The 25,245-nt window shown below is 42.8% G+C and overlaps 1 long non-coding RNA gene across 3 annotated transcripts in view; it reads left to right on the top strand.

Annotated features, from left to right (window-relative positions):
• The first annotated feature begins 482 nt into the window (after nt 1-482).
• Nucleotides 483-25,245, top strand: part of LOC110349520 (uncharacterized) — a 43,664-nt gene continuing 18,901 nt past the window's right edge. For all 3 annotated transcript variants that reach the window (XR_015448891.1, XR_015448892.1, XR_002395542.2), the window contains exons 1-4: nt 483-673; nt 4,075-4,198; nt 7,883-7,998; nt 21,463-21,538. This is a non-coding gene — a long non-coding RNA (uncharacterized LOC110349520). The remainder of the gene's footprint in view (nt 674-4,074; nt 4,199-7,882; nt 7,999-21,462; nt 21,539-25,245) is intronic.

The raw sequence follows: 25,245 nt of genomic DNA, 5'->3' as shown, positions 1-25,245 counted from the left end.
TGAATCCTCCACTCCTGGCCACCCAGGGGTTATCAGCTGAAACTTTTGTATCCTTTAAAGAAAATTATATTGGACATTTTGGGATCATCTCCATAGCCCCTATTGGAATCGAAAGGCAATTGAAGTCAACCCAGGAAAGAAAATCATCCTCAAATCCATCAGATCTCTAAGTGCTGACATGAGCGCTGTGTCTTGAGAGAGAATGGATCCTTTGGATGGGAAAGCACACTTCTCCCTGTGCCTGCTACATCTTAAGCATCTACACATTTGCCGAATTAAAACTTCTGATTCATCAAACTCTAACATCACAGGCAGCTTTTCTGGTTTCTCATTGCTGTTTCTAAGGAGCACACAGATAGATGTGTTCCACTATGAAAGGAAGGGGCCATGGGGTCTTCTCATCAGAGGGCACGGTTTGGCTTATGACCCTAGCACTGTGACCTCACTTCCTTGGCGACAGGTCCAAACAGAACTCGGAACCCTGGAGTCACTGGGCACCACAGTCCAGCCATGGCTGCCTAACCATCACTTGGCTGGAAAGAGTCAGCAGCGATCATGCTGTGCTGCTTTCCCAGGCCTCGAGGCCGCAGCAATAGGACCCCGCGCAGGGAAAGCACTTGGCGCGAGTGAGAGGACGGATGGCTAAGTCCCCGTGCTTCAGGCCACTCACCAGGTACCTGGCCTTCAGGGGCAGCACAGGGAGGGTCTCACCAGACCCAGAGACCTGGGGACCTGAGATGAGCGGGAGCCCAGGGCAGATCTCCCTGGACCTGGACACCAGACGCTTGGGGCCACCGAGTCCAGGACAGGTCCAGTTAGGCCCGGCCACCACTGTGAGTCCCCTGTATGACTCCCTCCCTTCTTCCTCACTTTGAGGAGGGTGGGGGACGAGGTCATGAGGGAGGCTCCTCCTGGGCAGGGGCAGGTGTGGGAGGCTGTGAGCCCAGGGCCCTGGCCTGCGCTGCGCTGGCTCATGTTTTGGTATTTACACTTGCCCTTATTTCTTGGTTTTATATAAATAATAGAACTAGCTTTTAATAAAACTTAAAATTTTAGTGTTTAAAAGGGTCAGCATGGTGGCCCGAAGTGCCTTCTCCCTGTGTGTGCCCATCCCCAGAGCACTGTGCTTGGTGGCTCCTGCCCACGGCCCTGGCCACTGCTCCTCTTGTGTCGCCACAGGCACCTGGCCTGCAGGGTTCACACCAGTGCAGTCAGACTTGCCTTTGGCCACACAGTCGTGAGAGGGTCTGATGAATCTTGCACTATGCAGAGGGGAAAGCCTAGAAAGATCCTGGCCATTTTTCATTGGCTTCTTCAGTAGGTAATCCAGGTTGTGTTGCCAGACAGGATGTATTTATCACCGTAAGATAACGTGTGCAGTCTGAACGAAGGGCAGGTGAAGGGCACCGTTGCAGGAAACCCACTGGGCCGTGGCCTCCCCTAGGCGCCCCCTCCCTGTCTGCATCTTGGGGTTCAGGCTGTGTCTTCTCTGCTGGGAGGGGTGCACCAGGCCTCAGCTCTCCTACCATCTCATTATGTGCATGGGGACCTGGCCTGTCAAGCTCAACCCCACACATTTAGGGCCCCAGTGACACGGTTGGCTCAGCAGCCTCTGCCCTCCTGGTTCCAGGGTCCCCGTTGTCTGTGTCATCAATGCTGCTTTTTAGGGTGGAAGCCTGGCAGCGGAGACTCTGGTCATAGTCACAGGAGCGGGGCCAGCAATGGGCTCCTTCTGCGGAGTCTGCAGAGCAGAGCACGCCATCTTGTCTGAGCTCCAGGTGACCTCCTGGACATCAGCTCTGCAGGTCTTTGGGCTTACCTGGGGACAGTCTGCTCTGGCTGCTGTCTGTCTCCGCTCAGAGGGCAGAGGGACAGTACACCACAGCCCCATCCTGCCTACTTGGAGATGGACGAACATTCTCTCCATCTCTATTAAATTTTACTTTTAGAATATGAAACCACAGAGCATCCTGGCCAGCAGAGGCTGGAGGTTCCTGGGGGTGTATGGTCCAGCCCTGCCCATGGGCTGAGGTCTTTACAAATCAGTAAAACTTATTTTCAGTACTGGGGATTAAATTCAGGACCTTCCCACTGAGCCACATCAGCAGCCCATTTAATGTGTGATTGTGATTGTCAGAGTCTTCTCATTAAGTCGCCGTCACCCAGCCTGGGCCTCCCAGAGTGCTGGGTAGCAGAGCTGCACCACCTCACCTGGCTTCACTGAGCGGCTCTGAAAAACGAATGGATCCCGATGGCTGGGTGTCCACCATTAATGCTTGGGTCAGCTCAGCATCTCTGGCTAGGGCTAAGGGCTCCACCAGAGGGGGTGCTGCTCCCTGAGAGGCCAGTGAGTCACTGCCTTGTGCCAGGTGAGTGATGTCGTTCTGGGTGGGTGACCACAGGCTGATACCTGACCTCCCTCCCACACTGCCCTGGTGTGTGCAGTCCCCGAGTGCTTTCCTCCTCTCCACACGCTGAGCTGGGCAGGGAGCAGGGTGAGTCTGTCCCTGGGTGATCTCACTCCTGGGGCCCCAAATCCTGTACCAGGCTGCAAGCTGCACACAGCCCCATGCCAGAGCTGGACCTGCAAAGCTGCAGGAACCATCTTTCCGGTGTCCACGCACAGCTGCAGCTCCTGACTGCACCAGACTGTACTGGAATCCCTCCCTGACTGCACACATGCACCCTATCCTGGCCAGATGCTGCTGGGCCCTCACACTGTGCCCCACCACCCACTGCACCAGCCACAAAGAAAGGATCATCCAGACAGAGCCGGGCCTTGAGCTGGCAACGCCAGGGGACAGGGACTGTGTGCTCCATAGAAGTGACTTTGAGAGCAATCCACGGTTTACAGATTTCCCCACAAAGCCCCAGGTGGGGCCTGATCTGCATTTCACGCTTTAAATGTACCAACCTCACCATGAATGTAACCACTATGCACTGATGAAATAACACAGCAAATTATAAGCAATAAGAAGAAATGAGACCCTGAGGGCAAAGCCAAAACAGAGGGAAGTGAAGCGAAACTCTTCAGGGCCATGCAGCCCTCCAGCTGCCAGCCAGGGTGCGGCAGGTGAGGCGAGCCCGGGGAACCAAGTGGCAACCTCGGAAGCCAAGCGCATCTGCTGGGATCTCTGTGGCCAAGCTTGGGACAACAGAGATGTGAAATGTTGGAGCCCTTTGCTCTGTGCACAGCCGGGTGCAAACACCTGGGGAGCTTGCTGGGCACTGGCTGCCCAACAACCCCAGAAGCAGCTCACGCAGCCTTGGGGGAGACAGGGAGCCCACACTCCCAATACCCGGCACAGAAAGTGAGCACCGACTCAGGCGAGTCTTCTGAGGCTGCACTCTGCACACACTGCCTTGGTCCGCTGCTCAGGGCCCTGACGCCTCAGTCCCAGCAACGTGACCCAAATGCTGTCTCCTTGAGGGCCCAAGATTCGGGCTTGGGGTGGGCCCCAAAATGACAGCAGGAGACCCCTCCATATCTGCTCTCTCCAAGAGGCAGGGTCCTTCTCCACCCACACCCCGTTCCCAAGGCGCTTTGAAGATGGTGCTGCTATGAAGAGGCCTGGGTGGCAAATGTTACCCAGGGCTCCCGGGAGAGGCTGGTGGGGAGCACAGAGGTGCAAAGGGAAGGTGACAGCGACTTACGGGAGCCCTGCCCTGCACAGCCAGACCCCGGCATCAGTGAGGCCCAGGAGGTGCCACCCCACTTGCCCTCACAGCCTCAGGGCAACCCGGGTCCCGGGCGCTGGGCACTGTGGCCCTGGCACCAGTGGGTGGCCAGGTAAGGAAATGGGGCGGCCTGGCAGCTGCCACACACATGGCTCACTTGTTTATAAACAGAAAGCACTGGTGATGATTACTGGAATGATAAACGTAACTTTTTGGCCTCCTAAGACTGGCACTTGCATAAGCAAAAGAAAAGCATCAATTCAACCTGTCACCGCTGCTAGGTCGCAGGAGTCTACCAAAGCTATTTTTCAAGAACACTTCAGTGTACATTGGAATACGTATTTATTTTAAGTGCTGCTTTTTTATTTGTGCCAACCTAACTTTTTCTCTTTACAGATGCTGAGATAAGAAGAAAAAGCGAGGGCCGGGGATTTAGCTCAATGATTTCACCGCCTGCTGCTCAAGCGCAACGACCTGAGTTCGATCTCCGGGACCAAAAAAGAAGAAGAAAAAGCAAAAGGTAGGAGGTGTTCACCTTCCCATTGAGCAAAAGGAAGGGCAGTTTTCCTCAATTCTTAAGGAAGAAAGAGTGCAGACCACTCACAAGCTGCCTTCAGCCCAGAGCCAGAGGAGTAGCTTTCAGAGCATGTTCCTGTTGAGCCTCGCCCTGGGCCTCCAAACTCCCCTCTGGGCGTGCGTTTGACCTTTCAATAGTTCTTGTGATCAGAAGCTGGAAAATAGGGGTCCAAACATGATGGGAAATGGGGAACACCAGATGGAGCACTTTGAGGAGCAGGGCAATCAAAGAGCTGCTGAGGTGGAGAGAGGAAGCCAGGTCTTGTCGGAGCGGATGTCATCCAGAGAGCTCTGAGCTCAGGTGACAGAATATTCCTCACACTGGAATGCACTGTTGCAAAATGCCAGCCTGACATTAAGCTGCTCTCAGAGGCACCACGTCCTCAAATAGCCGGTGATTGCTAGTGTCCCTGCAACACGGCCTTCCTCCCTGATTCTGTAATTCTCTGTGTGTCTTTAATCACTGCACAAAGTGTTGCCAATTTAGAGAAATTCTTAAAAGGAAATTAATTTTGATTTCCACTGATATCCTGAAGCATTTTCTTTCTCCCCAGGAGGGTCATCCAGCCCTCTTTCCCACAATGACAAGGGGTAGCGAGAGGTTCCTTGTGGGAGAGAATCTTAGCTGGATGACTCTTACGAAACAGAAGGATTTCGTACATGTCCCATGGTATGTTAAGCATTTACATGGATTATGGTGCTTAATTCTCATGACGTCTAAGAGGTAGCTCTCTTGTTAGAGTCACTGAGGCTGAGGAACAGAGACACCAATGACTTGTCCAAGACCGTCTGGCGCTGGTCAGAAGGAATCAAATCTTGTCCCAGGCAGCCGGATGCTAGAGCCTGCGCTGAGGTACAAGTTGGTCCCACATGCTGCTTTTTGCAAGGCTGTGTCCCACTGAGAGCTAATTAGGAGGCCAAGGGAATTACTTGACATGTTTATGGAAGGGACACAGAGGACAAGAAACAAGGGAACACATTCCCTCTTTGTCTTTACAGTGATGTGGTGAAGAAGAGCAGACAGTATTCTTGCGCTGCAATGGCAACAGGCAGTGGGAATGAGGAGCAGATGTGGGCAGCAAAAGTCCTCATGCAGGGAGGTAGCAGCAGTGTTTTCATTCCCATGTTTGTCTTGGCTCCAGTCATCTCTGCCACAATCACCCCTGAATGAATTCCCTTCCTGGCATCTTTCAACCTGATGCCTTTACGTGGGTCTGGCACTTTGTGGACCACATTAAAGGATAGGCTCATTATTTTGAGAAATTCCCTTGGATATGTCTATGCAGGAGTTTCTTCTTCTACTACTTAGACAAAAGGGCTTGAGAAACTTTATATTTACTGTCTCAATAATTCATAAGTATCTGTATCTTTAGAACCTTAATTGAGACCATAAGATGGGAGTAAACAAGGATTTTTGGTGTGTGAATACAAGAAGACATTCTTATAAATTGTCATTTCTTGTTTCATACGCTCAGTCTCAGTTTTCCAGTAGAAAGTAAAAGTGATGGGTCATCCCTTCATAATCAAGTTTATTGTAACTGATTTAATTTTCAACAGCTTTTATCAGAATGGAATGATTATGTCTGAGTAGCATGAGCATTTTTATAAGAAAGGACAAGAATTCACTTCCACCCAGTCCATTATGCTGTCTTCCATTTATAAAAACAACTTGACTAGATTCTATTATGACCCTGTGACACACAGAACAAAATTTCTGGTATGTCCTTGACTCTTCCCTTCTCCAAGACATGCACAAAATCTGTGGGCTCAATTCCCTTCAAAAACATCAAAAGCTTTTAGTTATTTTAGTTATTTTAGTTATTCTAGTTGCAGGTTTTGTACCTTCACATGAGGGTATAACCCATAGCTTTTCAGTGCATCATCTGGGACTGGACTTATTTGCTTCATTTTATGAATGATTGGATATGGAGTCTTGGGCTCATTTTGGTAGCCTTTTAAAAAAAAATTTCTAAAATTTAGTACCAAATACCAGTAGTATGAAAAAAGTAAACTTTGCTTTCTATCTTTATGGTAAAAATGAAGATAAAACAAGTCTACTCCTGTGTTGATTACTTTTTGTCATTTCTAAAATATGTCCAGACATATTGATTTCTGGATATTGAAGCTAACATTAAGTTGTTAGACAATTTACTTCCTAAAATACAGTTATATCATGGTATTTTCTTATCTTTTGTAATTTAAGTCTTCCCTATACTGGATTTTCCTTAGGAGAGGCACATGGGTATTGTGACCTAGTTTGTCACCATGTAACTACTGTGTCATAAGTTTTGTTGTCTTTAAGTGTACAAAAATCAAGCTATCATAATAGATTGCTTATATTGTACACTCAGGTTGCCCAAATAAAACAAGATAATTTGATTTTAGTATTGCTCTGGATTTTCCTTGTTATCTCTTATCATTCGGGTGACTTTGAGGTTTTATAGTGTGGGAATGTTCTGTAGGCTGGCCTTAGGGAGAACTCATTACCTCTCTTGTAATTACCTGCGAGGTATGAGGAGTACCCGCTCAGCCATCAGTCTCACTAATGGATCTTGTATCAAGAACTTGGAAAGCACTGAGCAGAAGGTTTGATGCATGTGCCTGTCAGGCTGTCCTTCATGCTCTGGGTGACTTCCGGCCTCCCTCTCCTTACCTTCCGTGCACCAGGTTCCAGCCTTCCCATAGGGGCAGAGGCAGAGGCAGATGATGTCTGCTCCGGATTTGGGGACATGGGTGGCCCTGTTTCCACAAGGATTGTTTTCACACCTTGGACACTGGCATAGCTTGCCTGAATACCGCCTCGGACACTCACAGAACCAGCTGTCACCATCACTGAAAAAAAAGAAAAATTTAAAAGAAAACAATTGACATTTTATACACACACACAGACCCACCCATGTGCAGATAAGACTACAATGGGAAGTTGTCTAATCAGTGCACTTTTTCTGGCATGTTTTCACTTTGGAGCATTTTTATCTGTGTACTTTACATTGAAAGCAGATTAATGGCTTTATAGATTGTCTGAAGCCATGAGTGCTATTTTAAGCTGTCTATTTTTATTTTTGATTTATGTCATCTTTTATTTCACACTAAGTGTCTTTTCAGGGCTTCATTAAGTATGTGTGGTGCTGCTTCAGTGAATGCTTCATAGTACACTAGGAAAAGCCATCTCTCGCAGGCTCAGAGACTTCTGAGCTGGTGATAAGCCCCCCCCCGCCCCCCCCCGCACTGAAGGCAAAACCCTCTGAGAGCTGCACTCATGATAGTTCCAAAAAAGGCACAGTGGGAACTAATGACTGCACAGCTCTGCAACACAAAATATGTTTGGCGGCCCCAGGCTGCCCGCACCTTGAATGCAGAGCCCAGAACACTCCTCTCACCTTTGGGGAAGCACTCTTGGGAGGGAGGGAAGAATTTTGAGTCCTTATTTCTACTTCCCTGCACCCATTTTGTTCCCTCTTTCAAAGTGAGAGTCACCTCAGTTTCCCCTGTACCATCACAGCCCACACTGTGTGCCGGGGCAGACCCCACTCTTGCTGCCAACCACAGTGAGGAGAGGAGGACAGCACGGGGGCACCAGGCAGACTGGCCCGGGAGGACTTGCTCAAGGGCAATGATGTCTTTGCAGGGCTCCGTGAACTGGAAGCTGTGGGTGGCGTCTGCCCATGGAGAGGGAGAGCCTGGGAGAAAAAACAACTAAGGTCCAGCAAGGAGCTACAAGCAACTGGGAAACAGATTAATGAGGTACTACCTGAGCCCCAGGTGGAGCGATTCTCCCACAGTTGGGACCAAATGCATTCCAGTCCCTTTTGATTTTGGTTTAAGTCAGTTTGAGTCAAGATTTTGCCACCTGCCATTAAATGAATTCCATTCAGTATTGTTCTTTCCTTCCTTCCCTCTCTCTCATTACCTTAGCTCACATACCTTGCCATATAGACTTTTAAATTATTTTTTTCCTGTTTATATCCCATCTGCTCAGTGTAGTTGTTAGCTCTTAAGGACAGGTGCCAAGACCAAGCCAGATTAGGAAGGGCCCACTGCGGCCTCGCCTGTCCAAGGGACACATGCCTAGCTCTTCTCCTCCACATGGCCTCTCACTTCCCAAATCTTTCAGCCCCTTTAATCTGAAAGAAGTCTGTTGCAGGAATAGACCTTTTCTTCCTTACTAATGTATTCCCAACTTCGAAGTGAGACAGGTTTTCCTTTTCTAAAAATGTCTGTATTTTTCTGTCAACGCTTCATGTTAAAGGGGTGAAGTACTATGAGAGTGTAGGTGTGGGAGAGCAACAAAAGCTGTCTCAGGGGGATGTAAGACTGATGCTCTGCACTGGCTGATCATTTTATAATCTTCAAACACAGAATTTTACATATAGTTAACATAAAATGTAGGCTTTCAAAGTTGGGAAAAAAAGATGAACCTGAATGCCATGATGATAGTGGCCTGTGTTTTGGGATATTGCTTAGAACTGTAACACTCTTGAAAGTTGCCTGCTGAAAGATCAAATCAGTCTTTTCTTTTTGAGACAGGGTCTTGCCATGTAGTCCAGGGTGGTCTTGAATTCACTATGGAGCCTAGGCTGGCCTTGTACTTGTGATCATTCTGCCTCAGCCTCCCTAGTGCTGGGATTACAGGCATGCACCACCATGCTCTGCTGCAAATTAGTCTTTTGAAGATAAAGGAAACACCTCTTCTGTGAGTGTCAGATTGCTCTAAACATTCAATCCTTTAATCACAGAGACCTAAAGAGATTTAAAATAATGAAAGATGTTTCCATGTTAAAAATCAAGAACAGTACTATGTTGATTATATCTTATTGACCATTCAAGCCTCATTTCCTCTTTTTTGCTTTCATGGTTACTGTGGGAAGCTGGTTGAGTAAACTCAGGTGGAGATGACTGTGTGCATCTGTACATGGGCAGGCAGCTGGAGGGGAGAGAGAGACAGAGATTCCACAAGAAACATCCAGGACCGGGCAGACACCTTCTCAGGCTCATCCACCCATCCACCGGGCACATAGCCCACCTTGAGACACCCACGAAAGAGAGGTGTTTCCAGGTGGTAGCATCTCTGTACCTGAAAGCTCATGCTTCATTATGAGGCTCCAAATGACTTCCTGGAGTGCTGACAGCTCACTAGTTTTTTCAAAGCTCTTTTTCTACTGATGGCGTCACACCTGGACCTAGAAGTTTCTTCTCTCCCTGTCTTTACAAAGACCCCCACTGCTAAACCCTGCTCATTCACGGCTGCTGCGCCAAGGTTTCCTCTGTCACTGGAGCCACTTTGATGCCTCTCTGCATCCTGGAGTGGAAGGTAGCCCTGACAGGAAGGGTTTCCAGGTGACTGTCTTCACCTGAACAGCGGACCCTGGGAAACACTGATTGAAGCAGGCCGTGCTTCTCTGCCCTCTTTGCCCTGTCACAGCATTGCTGTGAGCACGTTGGCCTGTTTAACATAATCAGCCAAGGGAGAATGCATTCAAGTGGGACATGCTTCATTCGAGAGAATTTAAACTTTTTTATCCTTTACGAGAACTGCAAACGATATAGAAAACTCTTTTACAAATTTCCTTGTAACAAAGTCATGGGAGAGAATCCAGACATTGGCAAAGCTTTTGCCTGTGCACCAAAATACCATATTTTTTTGCCACTTGCTGTCAGGCAGTATTTTTTGTGCGTGTATGTTATGCACGGAGCCATGTGCCAGAGAGTAAGTAAGATTTGGTTCTGTACTAACTGGGAAGACGACATAATGCATGTGAGAGTCCCTGGGAAGCACAGCACACATAACAAGGAAGTGTGCACAGCAGCAAGGTCTTGGGGCCTTGGCTCCAGGACACACGAACTCACAGGGAGTGGTTTCTATGGTGCCTATCTGTGCTCTGGTGCTGAGTGTCCCCAAATGTCCCCTGTGTGGCTTTTAGCCATGGACTTCCTCTAAGTCCCTGGCTGTCCAAGCCTGACCGTAAGAGCTGGTGTGCAGCCCAGGAGTCCGTGTGGTTAAAAAGTCATTGGGTGACACTCTTGAGTCTTCCTGAGCTCCGGCAGCCCTCAGAGACACATCTTCTCTGCACAGTGGAAGCTTGGTGGATGTTATTTACCACACTGTACACAGCAGCATGCTGGGCATCATGGTGTTCTTCCTTTGGGGAGATGTATTTTGACATTTAATTAACATATATCTGAAAACATGATATATATCTAGGTATAGAGATGAGAGGGGTTTAATTTCATTAGTGCACTATACTCTACTGCATGCATTTTATATGATGCAAGGTGAAGGGAAAAATATATTAAATACCACTTATTCAAAAATATGCAAACATCAGTATGTTTTGGCACTGTAATTGCTACAGGATATTTGATTGCAAGTTTGCAATATAGTTAGCATATCAAGTGACTGTCATGAAGTTTCTAGGGGTATTAAAAATTACCTTTAGAAAAATTTAACTAATTAAAAAAATAAAAGGTGCTGGCTTAAAGAGGTGCCTACTATTTATATAACACAGCCAGATGCCAGAAAATCATCTAGAACTAAAAGGATTCTTGCATGCATTAACTAAAAAAATAAAGAATTCTTCTTGCACTCATTATATGGAAAGGATCATTAGTGGGTTTCAAAGCTGGCCACCTGAGGTGTCGAGAGGAGGAGATGCTCAGCAGGAAGAGTGTGCAGGAATGAGTCCTTATGAATAATGTCTCGAGAATTTCCTAAAAAGTAAAATTGCTGTCGGTGGAACAACTCATCTCTATGTATAGGACCTGCTATTTATAGTGGCATAGTGGAGCTTCAGAACAAATGTAAATGAGATCCCAAGTAGCTATGGTTCCAGAATTTTCATTCAGTTTTCATAAAGTTCACACCACAATGAGTCTGCTAATTATGGAGCAATTTCTCCCCTGTTCCGTAAGAATCCTCTCCCCTGGAAAGTGCTGAACACTGTCAAATGACTGTCAGCCATGTGAAGGGCCCTTGCATGAGCAGCAGAAGGCTTTGAGTTATCTAAGACCTGGCTGCCTAAATAGATACCGAGCCTTGTAGTAAGGCACACTGTTATGCTTGACATTTTTCATTTTTAACTTTCCCTTTTAAAAAGTAGTCAAGAATGAAAATAATAGAAAACAGCAACAACGAAAAGGAAAACCAAAATTACCTTATAGTGACCTGTTGGGAGCAATGCTACATAATTTTAGGGAAAAATAATTTGATTAGGCCTAGTTCTCCTGCCTACAGGCCAGCTATGGCATTTTGAGACATAATTCCATTTTGCTCTCCGGTCACAACTGAGATCTCAATGATCCGGTGATGCTGTGATGCTCCATTACAGCAGCTGAAGACATCCTGGGAGGAACAAAATCTACATCTGCTCAGTTCCTCATTGTTCTTGGATTTCTACCCGCCCCCCAGTCATTTGTTACACTTTGTTTATCCCAATGTACTGAACTCTCTGCGAGTCATTTGTCAAATTTGTTTCTCCCGATGTACTGAATAGAAGGTGTGGTAAGCTGGGAGTTTTCATCTTTGCTGCCCAGAGCAGCACTGATCAGGCCCAAAGCTCAGCTTCTTCTCAAAGTCTCATTTTTCTACCTTTCCTGTATAATAAGTTAATTCACCTGTGCTGCTGTGGCTCGCAGGAGACTAGGACTCACTGCAGAGGTTCTAGTAACGTCCCCTTTCCCTGTTCCCTACAGTGGCCCAGAAAGTGAACTTGAGAAAATATGGTCTATATAATACACCTACGAGCAGAGCTCAGTGAATATGTCCTGTGACAGAAACTTTATTTCTTTCCTTTATAGAAAAATATTTTACTAAAGGCAGATACAATAAAGTGAAAAAGGATAAGAGCAATAATAAGTCAAGGAATCATAGATTTCATAGAATCATATATGAAGAAATAATGCATAAAGCAGGGACAGTGCACAAACAACATTCATAAATTTTTTCCTTCTTTTTCTAGGATCTGTCTAATTCAATCTTATGGGTATTTTGGGAAGAAATATTGGATTTATTTGAAAATCTCTTTCTCTTGCTCCCTTTCCCTCTTTTTTCTCTTCTTTCCTCTATCCCTCTTTCCTGTTCCTTCCTTCTCTGAAAGTCTGGTTCACTTCACAAAGACAATCAGAATTTCCATCTCAGTAAGTGCATGGAATCTCCTTTGTAGAAGAGGATGTACTTCTCACTTCTTTTGGTGTGTGACCCTACAATCCTTGGAAGGGGAGTTAAATTTTTTTCCAAGGAAGGAGACTCAGACAATATGAAAAAGTGGTCATTAGAAAAATAAGTTAAATGAGATCTGTATCAGAATTTCCCAGTGCAGTACATGGCCCCGATCCATTGCCTATTACATAGAAAAGGGGTGGGTGCAGAGGAAACATACTTAGTTAGGTTGGAACCAGTTATTGGTGGGACAGGAATAACTTGAAATTTGGTGCAAAGAGAAGTGGTTTGAAAGAGAAGGATGAGGTGAGAGTAACTGACAGGTGAGAAAATAAAATAATGGATTAATAATTGTTGATAATTTCAATATCTAAAATGACTTCCCCAATTAGAAAAACATCTCAGGGTCTTAAGATTAGACTTCATGCTTAAACAGCAATTTCATAACAAATTTTCTCATTTTGTGCTCACTGCAAAATTAGCTGGTCTGCAGGCCCGAGAGTGGTAGGGCAATTTGGGCAGGATTTAGTATAACAGAATCAGTAAACGCTATGCTTATGGGACTCTGGAACTCCAAGATTATTCCCTGTAAAGATAATGTACCTATTAGGAGGCTATTTAAGGGTAGAAGAGTTGGCTTAAGCTTTTAAAATGCTATTTTAACTCCAACCAAAAGGAGCAAATATTCTCTTAAAATATTCAAGCCAACAATTACCATTTCACCTATTCCCTTGACTTTTGGAATATACACATCTATACAATTTTTGCTCAGCTATTACCACCTGTGCTCAGGAAGGTAGAAACACAGCATACAGTGTTGCTGGTTGCTCATTTCTGGTATCGAGATCTGTTGACAAAATTGTGGTGGGTGGGAAGCGTGTTCCTTACAAATACAAGGAGCAGTCAGTACCAACTCTCTAGAGAGACATGCATTTATGAACAGAAAGCATTCTTTGTGAGTATTGCTATATTTCTATGTTGAATTTGCAATGAGAAATCTATTTTTTTTTTGCAGTTTCTCACTTATTTCAGTCTCCTTTATGTGATGTTTCAATGCTGCAGTCATGGGTTGGGAAAGAAGCAAGAACTTTGGAATTCTTGACTGGAAATGTGGAGAGTCGGCAGTCTTGCTTATAAAGTACAGTCACTGCCTTCCCCTTAAGGCCAAAATGGTGACATTTGGAAATGTCCCAGATCTCCTTGTATAGAGTCAGCGTCAACGTACACTAATGATTGCTGGCTGGCAGGTGTTTAATGCCTACCTCTCAGAACACATGGTACAGATTAGGATTCTGAAGCCCACAGAAAAGAAGCACAGTTATAAGCAGCGACATCGAAGGCACCACTCAACGTTCACACACTGTGTACCAGGTCAGCTCCCCATTTCAGTGCCCAGTTAAACCTCCATCTCATGTAGCTTCCCCCCATAGCACATCCTACACATTTATGTTATCCCAGGTAACATTTTAAATACATCTGGCAAAATATGTGCATTAATTTTGGCTGCAATTCATTTCCTCTTTCATCAGCATGGCTATTCTGGTCTTTCCCAGTCTGTGTCCTGCTCACAGATGACGCCATTTCCTACTCCACAGCTGAAATGGTGGTCACCCACAGCAGCCTTGGCTTCTCAGATGGTTTCCTCCTCACTTACTTTTCTGCTCTTCTCTCTTCTTATCCCAGTTCCCAGGAAGAATCTTCTGCCAAGGCTAGATTTCACTAATTTAATCTTACCAATATATTTGGGGCATAAAGCACAAGCCAGGCTGATTTGAGATACAAGAAGGACCTTTGATCTTGTTAAGAATTTGAACCTCACCTCGGTGTGGACAGGCAAGCCCTGAAGGATTCTGGGTAGGTTATTAATCATCCTGTTTTAGAATTATCATTCAAGGGCTAGAATATGGAGAACATACAAGTGGCAGTAACCAGAAAAAGAATGTCAGTTATCAATTTATTGTCTCTCAGCTTCACATCTACATTTTATTGTCCTTTTTTTAAACATTAGAGCTAGACACTAAAAACATATGCCTTTTCCCAGCTGGAAGGATGTTAAGGTTTTTCAGTAGAGTGTACTTGCAGGGACACTGGAAAAAGAGTTCCCTTCCTAGCTGTGATGTGCTTTCCTCTTTTGTCTTTAGTTATGTTGTTGTAGTTGCCTTGATGTTCTAAATGGATTCAAAACATTGACCAATAATGGCCATTTTGACTTTGGGGAGAGCCAGAAGTTGCCAGTGCTGATCTGATGAGTAACGAGATGAGGGGCCTGCCTTCCTTTTGGATGGCATGTGGCAGCAGCATCTACTGTATGTTGATCCCAACTCAGAGAGACACTCATGAAAGAGGGCTTCCAGACTGCTTTGGAACATGGGAAGAATGATGGGATAAGTGTGTTTGAACTGAGGGGAAGGATTTTGAAGAAATAATAGCAATGTGTCTTTTATTTCCATCAAGCTGTGTTAGTCCCAAAGTCACACTTTGGGAAGTCCGTGACTCACTTCCTGAGCTCACTACCTCCTACCACCCATTCAACTTCAGACTCACCATTGATGAGGGCAGATAGCTCTCTCCCAGTCCATTCACTTCTCTGGGATCTCAGTCCAGTCATGCTGACAGTCACAATTCAGTGCTATACAGATGGTGTGTGTGTGTTTCAATGTGCTCTTTTCTTGAGTACTCTTTTCCAGCCCTAGGGACAGGAATGGCTCCCTAAATCCCATATACCCAAAATCTTCAGTGCACATTTAACCTCTGTTATGGTTTATACAAAAATGCCCCCCATGCCACACCATGTGCTTGGAAGATGATGAGATCATGGATGCTGCACTCTCCAGCAGATTCATGCACTGATGTGCTTAGTGCTGCTAGAAAGTGAGGTCTGGTCGGAGGTGAGTCACGAGGGCCATGACCTACAAGGGTTTATTCTTGTTTCTGCTACTGCCTTCTCTCTCTACTTCGTGGATGTCATGAGTTGAACCGCTTTCCTCTCACACCAGGCCCTTTCACTACGCCATTCCTGCCTTGGAGCCAGCTGACTGTGGACTGAAACTGTGAGCCCAAATAAACCTCTCCTCCTTTAAGTTGTGGGTGTTGGGTATCTTGTCCCAGTGATGAGTCAATGACTAGGACACCTCTTAGAGTAATTCCCTGTTATTAGTTAATTTTTTCTTCTTCCTCTTCCTCCTCCTTCTTCTTCCTCCTCCTTCTTTTGCTTCCTCCTCCTCTTTCTTTTCCTCTTCTTCTTTTTCTCCTTCTCCTTCTCCTTTCTTCTTCCTCTTCTTGTTCGTAGTGTTACGGTTGAATCCAGGGCCTTATGCATGTTAGGAAAGTGCTCTCTCTACCCCTGTGCTTTTGTCTCTGGTCAGATCCTGAGTAACACACAGAAATTCAAGCAGAAGCATAAATAAATTCAGTTGGAGTGGAAGTGTATAGAACTGATTTGAGAAATTCTTGGGAGAAAATATCTATCTAACTTGGTGATTGCTTTCTGTTTAGGCAGCTGAGTAAATTTTGGCACCATTCTCAGACCTGAAAAGTACAGAATTAGAAAGTAGGGGGAGTGATAGTATGGATTGGATTGGACAGATAGATTCCAGGCTCTAGTTTATGGCAAGCAAAGAATTGCAAGTGTACATCCAATGGTAAAAAAAGAAGCAGATACATTTATTGAAGATAATGGGAAGATGTGCTCAGGCCAGGTCTGGGCCAACAGAAACAAGAATGTGGAATGAATAGAAAAGCAGTGTTGGGGCAATAGGAAAATAAGAAGCACACAGATAAACCAGGGTCCTAGGTTTAAAAAGATGTACACCCCAGCCTGGGAGGACCTCTCAATAGGTCTCTGGGTAAGACTGACAGAAATGATTGACAATTGCCGAGTCATCTCAGGGGCTTCCAGCACACATGCCTGTCCCAGAATCAAATTGATTCAAATACCTTAAAAACTCAACCACTGGATTAGATACTTACCCCGGCAGTGAAGTAAAGGAGCTTGAGCTAGAAGCACTCATCCACTGTATTTTTGTCACCACTGAATAGAAAGCTGCTTGTGTATGTGGTCCCATGGTGTGGTAGAGTTCTTCTTGGGCTTAAACATATGTTCTTAATCTTATACATGCAGTTACCGTGCATGAAGAGCTATGAGATGCTGTTCTGCCTGAGGAGCAGTTTGGTTAGCTTCTTGGGTGCAGTAGTGAGGTTGCAGGATGAGTCCAGGAATGACAGCTGTCTGAAGAGAAGTCACCTTAGCTCACTGTCATGCATCTGTTGACAATGAGGATGAAGAGACACCTGGAGTGTGCCAGGAGGATGGGTGCATGTGGGAAAATCCTAGGCAAACCAGGCATGTGGCCGCACTCTGTTTGGGTCATAACATTTTTACTTACTCTACTGTCACACTGAATGCATTACATAAATATGAAGAGTTCTCATCTTAAAGTAATTGTGAAGTAGAAAGGCTGTGTTTTATTTTAACAATTTTCTTATCTGGAAGCCCCTCTTAGGGTTCAAATTTATACATTTTTGAGACATGATCTTAGTGTGACATTTTATGTTAAGCTGGTGGAACTAATATACAAAGCTCAGAGAAATGGAAATATTCTGAAAAAGGGAAACTGATAATAAATCATTGCTCTGCTCTCTTTGAAATAACGTGCTTCCCCCCTCTTCCCTTTTAGCTTTTTTGTTTAATGCTAAAAAAGACTAATTTAAGTTTTAAATACAAGAGGTTGAAAGTAGCTTCAGGCTTTTTCAATTAAAAGTTTAAGTTGGCAGCTTCTTTGTCCTGGAAATGACTAAATCTCTTCTGAAATGGGTTGGGGTGCATGAGGACAGAGTTCCTTCGGATGTCATGTCCAGTGGCCAGTCCTAGGGCTGTGGCCTTCAGACCCAAAGGACAGTTTAAAAGGCGTTTATACCTACTTAACACTCTTTTTGACACTCTATTAAATGTGACAGTTTTCTTTTACATTAAATGGATGAAAGAAAAAAAGTACAGTCAATTTTTCCTGCTGTTTCCACAGTTTCAATTAGAGTCTATCCCTGTAGTTGCTCCATTGGCTGGGCTAGATGAGATTTCACTATTTGGGGGGATCACTTTAAGCTTTTTAAGACAGTAGTTTGTTATTTTATTTTATTTTTTTGGTAGTGGGGATCAAACTCGGGACCTTGTGCTTGCCAGGCAGGCGGTGGAACCACTGAGCTAAATCCCCAGCCCTAGTAGTTTGTTATTTTTAAAGCTTCAATGATTCACTATAAGATGCATCACCATCTGCAGAAAGCAATTCCTAAATTGCTTTACTTAACAAATCCAGAACTGCTAGCCTCTCCACAGCACAGAAATAGCAGTGGTTTGGAAAGAGATTACCTCCTGGGTTCAGGAAATCTCTTCTGAGACGTGTCCTGGCATCGAGGAAATCTCCATGTCAGAGGGAAATTTTAGTTTCATTTTTTAAAAGTTAGAATCATTTCAAGTTTTGTTTCATTGGTTTGAGCTATTTCCCAGATTCAAAAGTTCTATTTTGTGTTAACTAATGCACATGAATGGTCAAGTATTGTAAACTTTCCAGTACAAACTGAAAGAAAAATTTTGAAGCAACTTGAAATTATATTTGAAAAGATATATTGAAATACATTTGTTTCTCAGAATTTATTAAATCTTATGTTGAATTAATTTCTGAATTCATTTCTTTTAATGTTAATCCTCCCATGGTACATATATGCAAAATATTAGTCTACAACATGAAGATGTTATTTCCATTATTCATATAATATATTCACATTTTTGGCAAAGATTTTGTCTACCTTGAAGTGTAAAATGGGTAAGAAAAACATGGTTTATCTCAGTTTCATTTAAATATAATCAAGTAAAGAAGAAAAATATGTGGGCATGAGGAACAGAGTTGTACTTGTTTAATCACATATAAATGGAAGCCACTGATATCCTTAAGACCTCAAGTTTACCATTCTGTAAGATTCTTCAAGACAAGAAACAATTTATCTTAATACCATGTCAACACTTTCCAAAACCTGAGCTGGCGTCTTGTGCTAGAAAGCAGAAACACAACAGGAGTTTTAATTGAAAAGAACCTGCAGGTACTTTCACCTCCTGATATCTAAGATCAAGTTCCTGCTTTCTGGAAAGAACAAAACAGAGCTAATCTGGAAGTTGTTCAGGAGTTATTTATTCCCCAAAATATTGTTAGTGATGATCCCATTACTTCAAAAAATCCCTAGATATGAAGACCATCAAATATGAAATCGACTACTTAAGGTATACCTTGTGTTGTGCCCAGATTACGAAGTCCCAAAGACCACCAGGAGGCCATTTCTGATGTAAGCACACGAGGGTCATTTATTCAAGCTTAAGCAGGGACTCTCAATTGTCACCGACACAGCGGATGGAGATTGAGAGCCCCGAGTTCCAAATTAGCAGGGTTTTTATTGAGATTACAGCAAGCGTCGGTCATTAGCAGCCATATGATTGGTTAACATTTAGCAAGTATGAAGTGTAGAATTTTGATTGGCTAGGCTCATTGGGGGTTGAAGGGGATTACGTATAGGTTTTTACAAGAAAAATGGGGACAAAGGTTAGTCGTCTACTGTCACGTACTGATGGTCAGCAGACATCTTGACTAATGGTCATGACCACCTTGTGTGGATAGTCAGCAAGTTAACAGATTGTCCTATAGATAGTGGGCCCGGGACACTTGTTTCTAGAGCAAACAGATGGCTGAGTAATGAGCTTAGGAATCTTGAGTTACAGATCATGTCTTTTGTCCCAGATTAAGCACATTTAATCATTAATTTGAAAGAACAAAGGAGACTGCTCCATTTTGGACAAAATGGAGTCATTCTGGTCTCACATTAGCAAAATGGAGTCACTTTTGGTCTCACACTTGTCCTGTTACAAAATGTGTCACTCAAATCTCTGATAAATGGCATCATACAGATACTTCTCCTGGACACGCTGTAGCCAAAGGCAGACCTGTCATATTATGTTTGGTTTTGCACTCAGGAGCCCTTAAAGTGACTCAGAAGCCTCCACAAGGCACAAAGGAGCAGGCTGTCAACCCATCCTGCCATGTTCCCAGCTACTTTGCTTTTCTTTTTAGTCATCTATTCATCCACCCAAGAAACATTTCTGGAATCTCTCTGGCCAGATTCATGTTATACACTATAATCCCAGGGAATAAAATAGACATGGTCCATTTTGTGTTGCATTTTCAATCTGAAAGGGGTTATATAAATTAAACAATACCAGAAGGACACAGCACAGGGCTTATTTTAAATGGGTGCTTGGGGAGAACTTTAGGTGGAGTTATAACTGAACTGAAAAGCGAGAAATTGGGCTGGGTGGAAAGGGGTGAGTGTTTCAAACAGGGAACAATGATAGGAACCAGATGTATGAATTCCATGTCAGAGGAGATCTGCCACGTTCCAGACCTGAAGTAGCTCCTTTTACTAGGAGTTTAGAAAAGAGAGATTTGCAAGAACAGGCAGAGGCTTGATCATGGTGTGATATCTGTGATTTTATGTCCAAATACTTTCAGCTTAAATAATTGCTAGGACTCTCATCCTCCACTGTTGACTAAGGCAATACTCTATGAAAAATTCCAAATTTATAGCACAGCATAGTGTTTACCTTTGTTCAGAGGACTGATAAGCTGGTAAGCAATGCAGTACTCCCTAGCATAAGCAGTGGCTTCCTATCACACTTACAGCATCCAGTTTCCTTTGGAAGGCCCCTGGGGCCTGCCCTGATCTGGCCCCCACTTCACTTTATGCTCACTTGACCCACGTGTCCTTGTGCACCACATCACACCCTCCCAGGCCAGTTGGACCACAGTTCTCTGAGAACACAGCCTCACTGTACTCCACCAGCTTCTCTCCTCAGGCAGAGTGCCACTAATTTTTGCTATGGACTCAGCACTTTGGTGAGGCCCCTTCCACCTTATACAAACAGTCTGAAAGCCAGTGAAGTCAGTGCCCTGTGGAGCAGCCTTCAGTGATGGCTGGACACCAGCACATACATGCTCTTCCTTTCCTCATTCTTCCTTGGAGCCAGCTGACTATGGATTGAAACCTCTACAAACTGCACTAAATAAACCTTTTCCCCTTTAACTTTGGATGTTGGGTATTTTAACTCAGCAGTGAGAGAAAAATAACTAAGACAATGTCCTAATCTGGATTTTGGTTACATGGGAGTATACATATGTAAAGATTCATGAGCAGCAGTTCACAGTCACATTCTTTATTGTATGTAAGTCATCCTTAAATACTTTATTTAAAAAATCTAGTTTTATTTTGGTGAGTGAAAATAGAAATCAATCCTGTAAATTTTAAGAATATAAAAGATTTCTTCATGTCAAACTTATTTTTCAGATGGTTTGTCAAATCTTGATTTTTGGAACTTTAAGTAGCCCAATCAGGAATACTTTGAATACACTTTAACATTTAAGTTAATGTAAGAATATTCTTTTTACATGAATAAAGAGTTAATAAATATTCTTTATTAATATAATGAAAGAGCAAACAGTCCTGAACATATATATATGTATATATATGACTTTTGTTAGTAGAGATCAGATATTAATTCAAAATACTTTATCAATAATCATGAAAATAATATATTTTAAAGTCCTTTTACATTTGTTCCATGAAGAAATATTATAACAAGTATGTTGAACACTTCCATTTTTATTAAATTTGTATTTGCCTATTTCATTTGGGCCTCACGCTATGTTACATGGCTAAATTAACACCAATTTATGTGTAACTTCTTAGTGGAAACCTAATATCCTCCAATATCTTATTCAGGAACTATATGTTTTGTAAATAGGAATTAAGTTTTTTTAGTAGTACACAGATAAAGCTCTTATTCCACAAAGGACTGAAAGTCTAGGAATATTCAAAAGCATCAGGCTGGACTGTGATTTCTAGCCCTGTGGGCTGTGTTTGTGGGCTGTGTTGAGAAGCGGAGTGCTCTCCAGTCTAAAAATGCTGCCCAGTGTCTCATTGCTGCTCATGAAAATCTGTCCTCTCTTATTTTTTAGGTAGAGAATCCAACATTCTTATCAGGCCTGAAGGACTACTTCAGTGCCATGTTCTTAATGACACCAGTGGACAGAGGTAATTTCTTTCTTTCTTTGTTTTTTATCAGTGCCTTTTACTTATCCTTCAGGCTTCAATAAATATGTATGAAACTCTGACATGGATCAAGTATGAGTTGGCTTTTAGAATAGAAAAGCAAGACTTTATCTTACCATGTGTTATGGTTTATGTCTAGATGTCCTCCCAAAGACTTAGATACTCATAGGTGGAGCTTTTGGGAGGTAGATGGATCATGGGTATGTGAAACTGGATTATGGGTGTGTGATAAGTAGATTAGCCTACTTATTGGTTAGCATGGTTCTGGGTGTGGATAATGAGAAGCCCTACCCTGGGTGTGGGTGACAAGCAACCAGTAGGCTTATAGCCTAAATGGAATAAAAAGGGAAAAGAAGGCTCACTGCTGGCTGCTTCCTGCTTGCCATGCTATAGACTCTCTTCTGTGATGTCCCGCTGCCCTGCTGCCCTGCCTTGAAGCCAGCTAACTATAGACTGAAACCTCTACAAACTGTGAGATAAAATAAATCTTTCTTCTTTAACTTGTGGGTGTTAGGTATTTTATACTAGCAACCAGAAAGTAACTAAGACACCAAGATTTCAGCTAAATTGGTAGTTCTTAAAATTAGTTTTGTATGAGAATTGCTATGGAAACATTTACTCTTTTCTTATGGCATTTTTTTTTTTTGCATTTTTGAAAAATGTCAGCATTCAGTTTTGTAGCATTTGATCCAACACTTTTGAGGGCATTAAGCTACAGAAAGTGTCAAAATACAAATCCAATGGTCTCACCCTGAAGTCATTGAAAGCAGTAGTGGGCATGCAAGAACTAGGCATTTTACCAAGTTCCTCGATGAATGTATTACACAACTTTGGTAGGCCAGTTTCTACGTATCTGAGACATTTCTACTGCAATAACCTGACCCAATTTGAGACTGAAAAGAGAATCTTTGTAAGTTGAGTGTCTCCAACTGGTTTAGATTGCATTTGGTATAGTTGTACCCCTGGAAGGAATATTCTTCTTCCAATGTGAATGTTGTATTCTTAATATCAAATAAACATTTGTTGTATGGCAGTCTTTCAGTAATTCAGCCTCAGTGATATTCTGACTGAACATCTATGGCATGACTTCATAGACCTACAAGGGAACTTAAAAGTTGGGATCTGAGATTCCTAGTGTCTACAATAAAGAGGGGAGACTTGATACTCAATGCTCTTTGTCATGCTCTGACTTACCAGTGTCCACATACTCTGTTAAGTTTTACATTAAGTAAAAGTAAACAGTATTTTATCTTCTGGCTTGAGTAATATGAAGTTTATCTTAAAGCTGTTTTATTTCAATAAAATGGAGCTTAGAAATTCAAGAAGCACTGAATTTTCTTTTGAGTACATTTTCAGGATTAAAAGTGATACAATTTAAGTTTATATTTTAAGAGTTACAATCTACAAAACAAGATCAATTCTCAGCTTTCTAGGTTAGATAATGTAAAATCAAGTTGCAGTTGGAAATGTCATAGCCTTTACTGTTTAAACAAAAGGAGAAACATTGTATATGTGTGGCTGCACTATGAAAAATGATATTATTACTTTTGATCATTTTGTTAAGTATTTGGAAGATTGCAGGAAGAAGTAATGTTAGGCAAGTTTCAGCCTAGTGTGATTTCCAAATAAGAAATTCGTTAGGGAATTTGGTAAAAAGGCAATAACAAGATGGTGAGGAGCTAAAGAAGTAAGCCTCAGCTTTGAATTTTTTTAGTCCATTATCTTTATGGTTGTTCTCTAACACTTCAGTCTGTATACTGACCTTTTATTCTAACTGCCACCTTAACTATGCCTATCACACATTTTTGGGAGATGGCTATAAATTATGAAAGGTTGAAAGTGCCCCCAAAAGTGTTAAATCAAAAATTTATAAAATTGAATGTTGACATTTTTCAAAAGTGCACAAGTACAATAAGAAGTTTCAGAATGAACGTTACCATAGGGGGGAAGCTGTACGTGGGGAATGAATTCTGAATATGGAAAGTGAAGCAACTTTTATATGTGACACAAAAAGTTTTTTTTCTTATATTTGCTCATAGAATGTAATTAAGTATTTAATAGCTCTTACTCTCCCTCCAATCAGACATCAGCAGGGCAAGAAGGTCAAGACACTGACTGGCCCATTTATTATAATAAAATGCAAACCACTGACGTAAATCTGCAGGCCCAAACACCAGAGAGATTGCTGTAAAGTTCAAATATATCTATTAAGCCATCAAAACTGAGCGGGCATAAGTAAGAGGGAAATACAAGGCGTTTTGATGAAAATAGAACTAGCATGTTTGATTGTGTAATATATATGATGATGTATTCTACTTAAAATTTAGATAGCATGTTTTCCCACAATCTCAAGGGTTTCATTTTGCATAAGTTGTTAAGTCAGCCACAAGAGTATCCAGCTACTATAGTGTGACGTGTACTGTAGTGTTAATTCTTGCATAGTATAAGAAAAATGGAGCCATAATCATTGAATCAGCACTTTGTATTTCATGAGACATAAAATAATCATTCATTACACCTGTTTTATTTTAGAGATAAGGGAACTGAGAACTGTGACATTGTCACAGCAAGTGAGCAGAAGTGGATCCTCTGTGAATAAAAGCAGTCACTTTAGGACATAACTAGTGAAACTGTCCCAATCGTCCTGGGACTCCACATACTTTACGGCTATTTGTAAGATTAATGTTGTGTTCTATCTCTTCAGATCTTAATTGTATTCTGCTCTCAGTCTGCATAACATCTTTCTATAAGATATATCTACTAACAAACTCATTGCTTACAGAGTAAAATATAGTCTCCCCTTCTTTTCCCTGTTCACCTGAGCTTCCTCTACTAATCTAAACTCAGCACCTCCTTCTTCCTTCAGTGACACTTTGGACCATGCACACTTCCCTCCACCCACCCACATGGCTGGGTCTTTTATTTCTTCGTTTGTTTTAGCTGAGCTCTTCCTCTGCTTATACCTCACTCCCAAATCTTTCTGTTCTTTACATAGACAAGTCTTATTCAATCTTCAGGAGTGAGATTTGCTATCATCCTTCTCAGATGCCTTTTATAAACTTGACAGACTTCCTACAAAGTTGAGCTGAAGGTTTCTCTCTATTACCCCAAAAGCCACTTTGGTATTTTTCTCTTAGCATTTACTACACACTGTGCTGTGATTATCTGCCTGTCCAATTACACTGTGAGTAACGTGGAAGACCAGGTGCACTTGGACCAGAGCAGTCCCCAAGAATTTCTTAAATTTTTCTTATAATTTCTATGACTTTTTGCATATCCTACTCGCTTATGAGTTTCAATCCATATATCCATTTTGGAATCTACTAAATATCAGGATTTATTACCACTACAGCAAGTCCCTAACTTACAAACAAATTCCATTCTGGGAGAACAGTTGTAAGTCAGATTCATTTGTAAATCCCACAATGTGGGTCTTATATACCTTTGACACAAATATGCCATGTAAAGCATAAAAAAACCAAATACACACAAATACTGTAAATATACTACTTTTACTTTTACAGTTACTTTATAATGGTAAGGTAGACATGTTAGCTACTTATGCAATTTGTTCACCTCTAGGAATGTTCCTAATGTAAGGTCCAATCCTACCTGTGAAAGTTCACAACTTGAATGTTGTAAGTCGAGGGCTCACTGTGTATCATTTCTTTTGTATTAAATTCTTTTAC

The sequence above is a fragment of the Heterocephalus glaber genome, unplaced genomic scaffold (assembly GCF_053883595.1).
Source record: "Heterocephalus glaber isolate CG9 unplaced genomic scaffold, H.glaber_assembly_v1.0 deba00000594, whole genome shotgun sequence".
Lineage (NCBI taxonomy): Eukaryota > Metazoa > Chordata > Mammalia > Rodentia > Bathyergidae > Heterocephalus > Heterocephalus glaber.
The sequence above is the reverse complement of the archived record's forward strand: the minus strand, read 5'-3'. Positions and strand labels throughout refer to the sequence as shown.